The 9,794-nt window shown below is 23.3% G+C and overlaps 1 protein-coding gene across 2 annotated transcripts in view; it reads left to right on the top strand.

Annotated features, from left to right (window-relative positions):
* The first annotated feature begins 254 nt into the window (after positions 1 to 254).
* The window catches only part of LOC113555126 (protein artichoke-like), a 197,687-nt gene continuing 188,147 nt past the window's right edge, over positions 255 to 9,794 (top strand). For both annotated transcript variants that reach the window (XM_026959459.1, XM_026959460.1), the window contains exon 1: positions 255 to 392. The gene's annotated coding sequence lies outside the window, so the exon portion shown is untranslated. The remainder of the gene's footprint in view (positions 393 to 9,794) is intronic.

The following is a 9,794-nucleotide window of genomic DNA, read 5'->3' as shown; positions in this document are numbered from 1 at the left end:
ACATATATTTTTTTTAACAGTGTACTTACATCGACGGAAATCTGTGCAGGTTCGTGGTTGTCGTCTCGTCGAACGGCAGTTGTCTCCGGCTGCAGTATCTGCCATCCGATATAATTCCGGTATGGTGACAACGAAATAATAATAATAATATGACGATGGATGACGTCGTGGGAGGCAGCACTGCTGCGCGGTCCAAAGTCTTGTTGCCGCCGTCGTTTCGGGTAGTTTCCGCTCACGCTTCGCGTATTCACGTTCGGTCGTTCGAGCTCTGGTGTATTGGCGTCCGGCGATATCGCGTGCTATAACTGACGTTCGTCTGTGTCATTCATTTGTCCAATAGCGTAGACAAGATACATTAAGAACATTTCATTAGGACTGTCATCCGAAAATTGGTAAGTCAATGATTGATTTATGTTTTTTTGTTTTTAGATCAAGTATAATAATAGTGATTGGTCTTACCTGGATGTAATATGTTCGTGTAGTATCTAATATTTATTTTTAAATGGTCGTTGTTCGGTATTATTATTATTATAATTTAAGTATTCTTTTAAAGATTTTTTTTTATACTATATGCATATTATTATGTTTATTGGAAAATTCAACTAGGATAGTTATATTTAGAAAAAAGTTAAAAACTATCCATAATTTATCGAATTATATACTTTGATATGTTATTAGAACTTAAAATGTTAATTTAGAAGATAATTTCCAGTCATTGATATAAGTTCATTCCAATTAAATAATAAATTAAAATTTATATTTTTTTTGTTGTTGTTGAATCAATGCTTATAGTTTACAATTCTGTAGAATTAAACAACAAAGATAATACTTTTTTTTTATTTCGATTGATAAAATTCAATATATTTGTTCCAATGTTCCATCTTTTAATGAATATTTCTCCTTAAATGATTAACGCCGCTATGTAATATTTTATAAAACGATGTATATTACTATTTTATACTTAAAGTATCTAATTCAAAAATGTTGGATAACAATAAACAATGTTTTTAAATTAAACTTCATTGGATTTATGGATTTTTTAAGCATCAAATTGAAATATGAAATTATTTTTTGGAAATCTTAAATTAATTTATGTTTATGAACACTTAATGTTTTGAAAATTAATGTTTTTTGTAAGATAAGAACATAATTTGTTTTTGAATTCAATGATTCATTTACTTTAAAATAAATATCATACTACATTACCTATGTCCTATATATTTTAGCCTGAAGAGCAAGGGTTTTGTAAATCTAAATGTCTACGACTTAAATACAACTTTATCTATATATCACTGATATTGAAGTTTATACCTAAACTGGCGATCCCCTGTATTATTTTTAGCAGCCTTATTAAGACAGAATATTTTCTCCAATTTGATTCGTAATGATTTGAAATATTTTGAATAAGGTGAGACATTTATGACGTACGTGTGGTAATTAGTCCAGATAAACAAAAATATTTGTTTTAAATATTATTCTATATTAAGTGTTTTATTTGCGGGTTGGTCCCGGTCTAAACAGAGGCGGATTCAGAAATTCATTAAGGGGAGGGGAATAATTAAAATATATCCATCAGATATTATTCACACCTACTTAATAACATACTTATTAATATTAATATTAACAACTTATAATATTTACTTATTATAATATTCACCATTTATAATTTATTCTTACAAACTGGTACCAATGACATTTTTATACTTTTATAAATTTATAAAATTTAAATATAATAAGCTCAAGGGGGGGGGGGTATTTACCTTTTTACTCCTCCCTTGGATCTGCCACTAGGTCTAAAGTGTTTTAGAAATTATTTAATAGTTTTTTTTGTTATTCCGCGGGGAAAACACATGGCTACCCTCTTGACGGAACGTATAAGTGTAATCGAATGATGATTATAGATTTATTGAAATAACCCTTTTCGCCTTTATTATATGACTTTTAAAAGTTGACAGATAATAAGTTATGTATTTAATCAAATGCTTTTATACCTACTTTATTGCGTGAGTACGTGACTTCGCTCGATTGCGTTTAGACACATTTTTTAATTTTATATTTTTGAGTAAAATAAAAATTATTTTATTTCTATTCTATTTATTTTATATTTATAGCCCCCAACAACAGTGTAGTTGGAAAACCTATTTAAGTTTTTACAGTGTATATATTACTATAATATGTTACTTAAGGTTAGAAGTAATTAGATGATTCGGTGAAGTGCAATTGTAAAAAATTATGTTTTCAAATGTCTGCAGCATTACGTACACAAATCAACATAATAAATGTTTCGTAAAATACATCTGAAACGAGTTGCGTGTTTTTTTTCACATCTAAATACACAACTTGGGAGGTGGGGTTCACCATTTACGGGTTAAAAGCAAAATTTGTTTGTTAGTTCTTTGTTGTTATTTTTTGTAAATCTAGCTGGTATTTATTTTGCTTTTTTCTCCTCCACCCATCCTCAAAGCTTTTAGAGTTTGTTTATGGCGGATTTACTCTAAACAAATTATGCGCACGCACATCCAGGTTTCTCTTTTATTATTTGGATATCATTTTTATTGAGGTGGCCGTATTTCAAAAAGATGCTTTTCTAAAATAAAAAAACATATTTTTCCACTTAACAACAGAAACATAACTCTATGTACGAATTAAAAAATTAAAGAATACATTTTTCTTTTATATAAATATACGTAATGTATTGAATCTCAAGTTCTATAATGTTCTAATACTAAAAATGAAATATTAACTATATTAAAACATTGTTATTTAATATGAATTATAGTTACGGGTAAAATAATGTAAATATATTTAATAGTTTTTGTACTATTTTGTTGTATTCTTACGAGCAAGAGACAAAATTTACAATTTCTCATTCATAATATTTCAGTTTTTGGTTTAATAAAAATATAGTGGTAATACATAGGAATATTTATATCAATACTCATAGAATTTCACTTTAATTAAATAATAGAAAATATATTATAATAAACTTTCAGTGTTCTATTTGATTTATATTTTCCATAACTTTTTTTTTTAATCACGGTACAATAAAAACTGTAATACATTGGATTTTAATCTCATAGTACCTACATAACTTAATGCCTACATAAGTTATATTGACATTATTAATTATATAAAAATTAAATTTTGTAAGAACGTATATCATAACTATATAATTTTAATAAAAATAATAAATAATATTATGAATTTAAATATAAAAATATTGATACTTAATTTAAAAGTTAATGTATTAAAATACTTCATATCCAAGAGGATTTTGGAAAATTGAAAATAAATTCTTATTTACCATAGAAAATATTAAACTTAGTTATTATATTCATATATATATATATATAACTGTATAGTACAGTTTATAAGTCTTCAATGTCTTTAAAACGAAAAATATAACTGGTCGTAAAATTGTTTTTCAATAAGACTATAATTTGAACTTGATTAATTTTTTAATATAGTAAAAAGTTTTAGCAAAACTGTATAATCTTAAAAGTGTATACTTAGTTTATTTTTATATGTTTTGTGTGAAAATCAAGAATTTAATAAGAAGTGTATGATGATTGATCAACAAATTAAACTACAAGACTAAGAAACGTATGAAGTACAAGAATTTAGCTTAATTAAGATATATATATATATATATAAATAATAATAATAACAAGCTTTTTTAAATTAAATAGATAGATTTGGGTACACCAGTAGTTAATTACTTCGTCGGTGATGCATATTAAATATATTCAATAACTTAATATTTAATTTTAAGTAAATTTTTTTTTAAACTGTCAGTTATGAAATTATAAGAAAAATATATTTTTTCATTGTTTTTACCTACTTCTAAATTTTTTTTTATAGGCGCGACTTTTAGGTAAGTTGTATTTTATTATCCATTCATTTTTTGAGTGATAATTGATAAATATTTTACATATTTTATTGTTATTTAAATACTAAAATAGACCAAGAGTATCCATTTATGTGGTCTCTTGATTTCCGTCCTCGCGATGATTTAATTATAATAGAAATCGTTATGTAAACTTGGTTTTTATCCAATGTCACTTCGGGAAGCTTTATTGGGAAAATAAGTTTATTGCTTTATATAATTTTTGATCATTTAATATATTAGTATATAAGACAGTAATTTGGTTTTTCTATACCCTGTGACCGATACACAGAGTATAAATTGTATCTAGAAAATATTTCTTAGCTTTGCTGTATTATTTGTAATATCGCGCATTCTCCTCATAACTAAAAAACCTGTTTATACTAGTTCAAGGCTTGGAATATTTGATTATTTGGAGGAAAGATGAAAAGGTTTGGGAAAATATTTTATAAAGGGAATTGTTAAACTGTTGTCTTTAAGAACGATCCTTAATCCGGGTACCAAATAGAATAAGATCATTCAACATTTTTATTTATCTGTGAAGCAAACTAACTTTTCAATAAATGGCATACATCTTTATCAATAGTATGATTTGGAACACCATTACATCTCATTAGTACATACTACATAGACTATAGTTGCCCATATTTTCTTATGATTGTTTTTATTTTATTAGTTAATTACTTTGTTATTTATATGTAAATAATTGTTACTATAACTAAAATATGTTCGTTTTTAAAATGCTAAATCAATAAAATACATCAAACTATCAAAGTATTCAATGTTAAATAAATACACTTTAGAATTTAGAGGTATACCTTATAATTACTAGAAAACTTATATTAAATGTCCGGAGATTTGAAATGATTACATTAGTAAATTCTTTCATTAATTTTAATCGTAACTTGTAGACATTTATATATTATACATATTTATATTTAAATAAGTTCTTCAAAACATTGCTATCTATATTATGAGATAGTTTAATTTACTCTTGAAAATTCAAGAGCTTAAGATGTTCAGTTGAACTTAAAAAAAAATCACCAGTTGACTATTATACATTTTTTTAATACTTAGAATTATTTTATGATATATATATTCAATTTTTCGTCTTCAAGAAGAATCATGTAATAATAATATTATTTCTTATTTATATAGATTTTTAAATTAAAAGTTTAAAAACCGGTAATTTTTATTGTAATGTAAAAAATTATAAAGACATTTTAAAGAATAATAAGTAATAACCTTGTATTTTATTATGAAACACTGAACAAATTATTCTAGATAGTATTTATGATGGCTACTTAGGCACAAAATATGTTTGTTAGATTGTTTTATATAGTTAAGTTAGAGTTTCGTTTAGTAGATACTTGATAATTATTATTAAACTAATAAATATATTTGGTTTTATTACGCTTTCGATTTATTCGAGGAGCAAGGATTTCAAGATAATATTTCATTGGATATTTACTATTTATTTTGATTTAGTGAGTGGAATTTGAGTGTTTAGTTATTTTTAATAGTTAGTTTGTGGTTGAAATAATAAGATATACATGAAGTTATTGTTTATTATTAAGTTCCTATGTAATATATGAAAATATTTTGTTTTCAAGAAGGGTTCATCACTTGAGTAGTGAAAGTATATTATGAAAATAACTATTTATAAATATAATATTTTATGTACGTAGATATATATTGAAGTATCTGTTATTAAATTTTAAAATATGAAAATTCCACACTACAGAAGACAATATAATATTGGAATAATAAAATTATATTTTGTTTTTAAGAGTTTATTGATTTGCTTTACTTTCTAAAGTTTTACTGTATCATCTACAGACATAATTGTTTAATAATGTAAATTGTATACATTAATCTAAAAAGGTTGAAAAATAAATTGTTTTTATGTTAGATGATAAGATAATATTTTAGATCCAAATAAATTTCCAGTTAACGAATATGAGCTTCAAGTTAATAATATGGATTTTAAATTCATTAAATAGTATTTCTGATTAATAATTAAATTGAAGATTGTTAAAATCTAAATTTAACACTTCATTTACATAATATAACTATAGTTAGTTAATTTAAATTTAAGTATATTAAATAATTTCATGTTATTGATAATAATAATACTTTTTTTTGAATAATTCAAAAAAAATTGATGTACACTATTTTAATTTTTCTTTTTGATTTATTGAATTAATCTGTTAAATTACATCCAAGTCATAGATTATTAAGTTGGAAAACTGAAGCCCATTATGGGATTTAGAACCATTTTTGATATTCGGATGAATAAAGGCGATGGGCAGAGGTGCGGCAATAAGTGAAATCCTTTAAAGCTGGTAGTAGAATTTGATAGCCGACTATTAGTTTTATTTTTCTTGCAGCAGTCATCAGTCTGTCTGAAACGGATTAAAACGGCTCCTACTTGACGGTTCTGTCTTACCCGTTGCTAACTGAAATCCTTTTTATCTGGCTACACTCAGGAAGTACAAAAATTAATAATAATAATAATAATTCTTGTTCATTTATTTTCTTAAAAATCGGAATTAATATTAATATCAAAATATTATTACTTTTTGCCAAATGTTTTGTTAACTAAAATTTAGTGGTACAGTTATTTTAATTGTAAAAAAATATTGTTTATACTTGATGATATTCTTGTTGATATATTATATACTAAAAATGTATTCAACTTATGAATTAGCTTATAAGTAGGTACTAAAAAAAAGTTTTTTTCATGAAAAAAAACAACAAATAATGATTTTAGGTTTAATACTTATTTGTAAGTTTTAAGAGGAATGTTTTAAATATATATGTTTAATTAGAATTCTTTATAAACATTTTGTTCATAAATATTTGAGAATTTATATTCATAGATAGTAAATTAACTACAAATAATATAAATTTAAAAATATATATATTAGGAAATCATAAAAAAGTTAGTACGAAAATAATATTTTTTATGCCTTTTTTTAAGTAGTCAGCAGCTTAAAAAAATAACATATCTATGTCAAAATTTTTCCACCTTAAGGCAGTCTTTTTTTGAATGATAACATACATTTTTAAATTCATATTCTGAAGCAAAATATTTTTCGGAATTTTGGTACATACAAATTCAAATTCGGATGAGTAGTTTATGAGTATTAAATATTTAAAGTTTTGGTGAGCGGAATAGTAGACTGTTATTTTGCGAAGTATCACTGTACCATGATTCCACTACGCTAACAAAAACTTTAAATAGTTATAACTTATAACCTACTCATCTCAATTTAGATTTTTATTTATTAAAATACACGGAAAAACATTCTACTTTATAATATGAATTTAAAAAAGTAAAAACTTAAAAAATATATAATTTTTAAAATAAATGTTTCATTTTAACTAGAAATTATGTAAGAAAAATATTTTCAACAAATTTAATAGATTTTGAAAAAATGAGTGCTTTTTGATAAAAGAATCACTCTGTATTTTAATGGCTTAAAATAATATTGTGCAATACATATTTTTGGCACTGTAACGATCCTGCTATTAGCTAAATAAATATTTTAAAGCATCAATATAATTCTTTTCAAGCAGCATTAAATAGAAATTTATTGCTAGTTTATTTTGGAGGTAAAAAGCCTAAATGGCTTGTGAAGCGCAAACAAAATCATAATTAGTATCGAAATTCAATAGTTAATATAATAAATTATATTACAAACTGATTAAACTTTTATCCTCAGAGTTTGCTTTATATTTTTTAAATTAAAAATGAAATAAAAGAGGATTAGCTTAGCGAACATTGGTTTTTACAATGAATACCCAATCAAAGTTTATTCGTAAAATGAAAAAAAAAATATTTTAACACCCTCTATCAAAAATAAAAATTATTTTCTACTTCTTTTTCCATTGAATAATATTTAGTTTAATGCCCATAATGGATGTGTAGGGGAGTAAAAGCATTTATGTTTGCCCATTAGACCATGTCATATTTTATTTTTCCAATTAAAACAATACTATAATTAGCTTTAGTTTCCTTCTGGGTCACCAAATGTACCCCTACTACCATTCTTTAATTTTGTGGTGTTTACAACTCATTCTCTGGAGGTATATATTGTTTTAACCTGTTTATTATTTCTGAAAATATTTTGTGAACCCTTTTAAATTCACGCGATCATAAGTTAAGTTTTCTATATACAATTTTTTTAACAATAATAATTAATAAACTATTCCGATTTAGCGTTTAGAATAGAGCTATAAAACTTATGTTTCTTTAAAAATAAAGATTTTTTTTTTATCTATTTTTGATTTTAGTTAAAGTATAATTCACGTGTATTGACTTATCAAGTACCTAATATTAATAAAACCATACATATAAACCTTATAAACATTTTTATTCATTTTTTGTGTTACGTATTATAGTTTTGTTTATCATTACTCATTACTTATAAACTGGCTGTTGTATAAAAATATTATTTAGTATCAGTTATATTATACTTATTTAATATATCGTTATTGCTAAACCATGAGCATTATAAAATGTTATAAGATATTTGTTACTGTTATTGATGTTATTTATTTTTTTTAAATAACTATAGTCTTAATTTTTTAATTTACTGATTATAAAATGAGAATAAGTATTGTATTATTAAAAAAAATATTCGGTCAATCTATAACTTTATTATTCTAAAAGACTAATAGAAGTCTTCAAAATTCACACTAAGGTTCAAATTCATTAAAACTAGCTAAGGATTGAAAGTTACTTTTATCAAATATTTTGAAATACATTTTGTCGAATTATTAATTTACACATGGGAATATGGGGACATATGTTTCTAAAATATAATTTTATTATTAGTAGCAGTAATAAATAGTACCTATACGAAGACTCAGGAAATATTCTTATTTTTCTCAGTACTCACCATAGTTTTTTGGGTGTATTATAGTATTATGAAAATTTGTGTTTAATATATTAATTTAATTAAATAAAAAAAAAATATTAATAAACATTTTCCAAACAATTTATGCATAATATAAACTATTGTAGAATTATTAAAAATTAATTTTATGTTCCAATAAAATATATAAAAATTAAATAATTACATTTATTTGCAAAGAAAATTACAATAAATGTATTAATATAATATTATTATAATGCACGAAACTTGAAATTCTCCTAGAACATAATATTGAAAAAAAATTTGAATAAAGTTTAAAAGTATTAATGCAAAATATTTATTTTTCTGCCGAAATTTCAATTTTACTCCCTAGTCTCTTGATCATTCAACAATAATTACACTATTAGAATACTAATTTATCTAGATTTTGTTTACGAATGAAATTTAAATTAAAATATATCAATTCTATAATCTAAATCTATATCATATTTCTATAAAAAAATTTATTTTTGAATATTTAATGTATAAAAAATTGAATACTAAATATTATAATAATAGCAATCGATACAATAATTATTTAATAATCCTAATATAATCGTCATATAATATAAAAGTCATAAATAATTACTGATATTTAATTACACTTAAATCGTATCTTCTTTATATTATGTGGTTCATTAAATAAATAAGTTAAACAAATTCAGTCATAGAATAATTAAATAAATATAAATAATGATAAAAATTAATTGCTTGTTGCTTGTTTTTCGATATTTAAATAATAGTATTTTTTTTAACGTTGATATAATTTATAAATACTACGTACTATATACTTACAAATTTACTCTAGAATATTGTTCAAGAACTATTTTAATTTATTTTATATTATGTAGTTTTAGGTTTTGGAAATATTTATTTAAAAATTAAATTATACCAAGATTGGTGTTTTATATTGCTTAGTAATATAGGGATAAAATATTATGACATATGTACCTATACATTTTAATTTTTAAATATCAGGAGATGAA

The sequence above is a fragment of the Rhopalosiphum maidis genome, chromosome 2, assembly GCF_003676215.2.
Source record: "Rhopalosiphum maidis isolate BTI-1 chromosome 2, ASM367621v3, whole genome shotgun sequence".
In the NCBI taxonomy this organism is placed as follows: domain Eukaryota; kingdom Metazoa; phylum Arthropoda; class Insecta; order Hemiptera; family Aphididae; genus Rhopalosiphum; species Rhopalosiphum maidis.
This window is presented reverse-complemented; position numbering and strand designations above follow the sequence as displayed.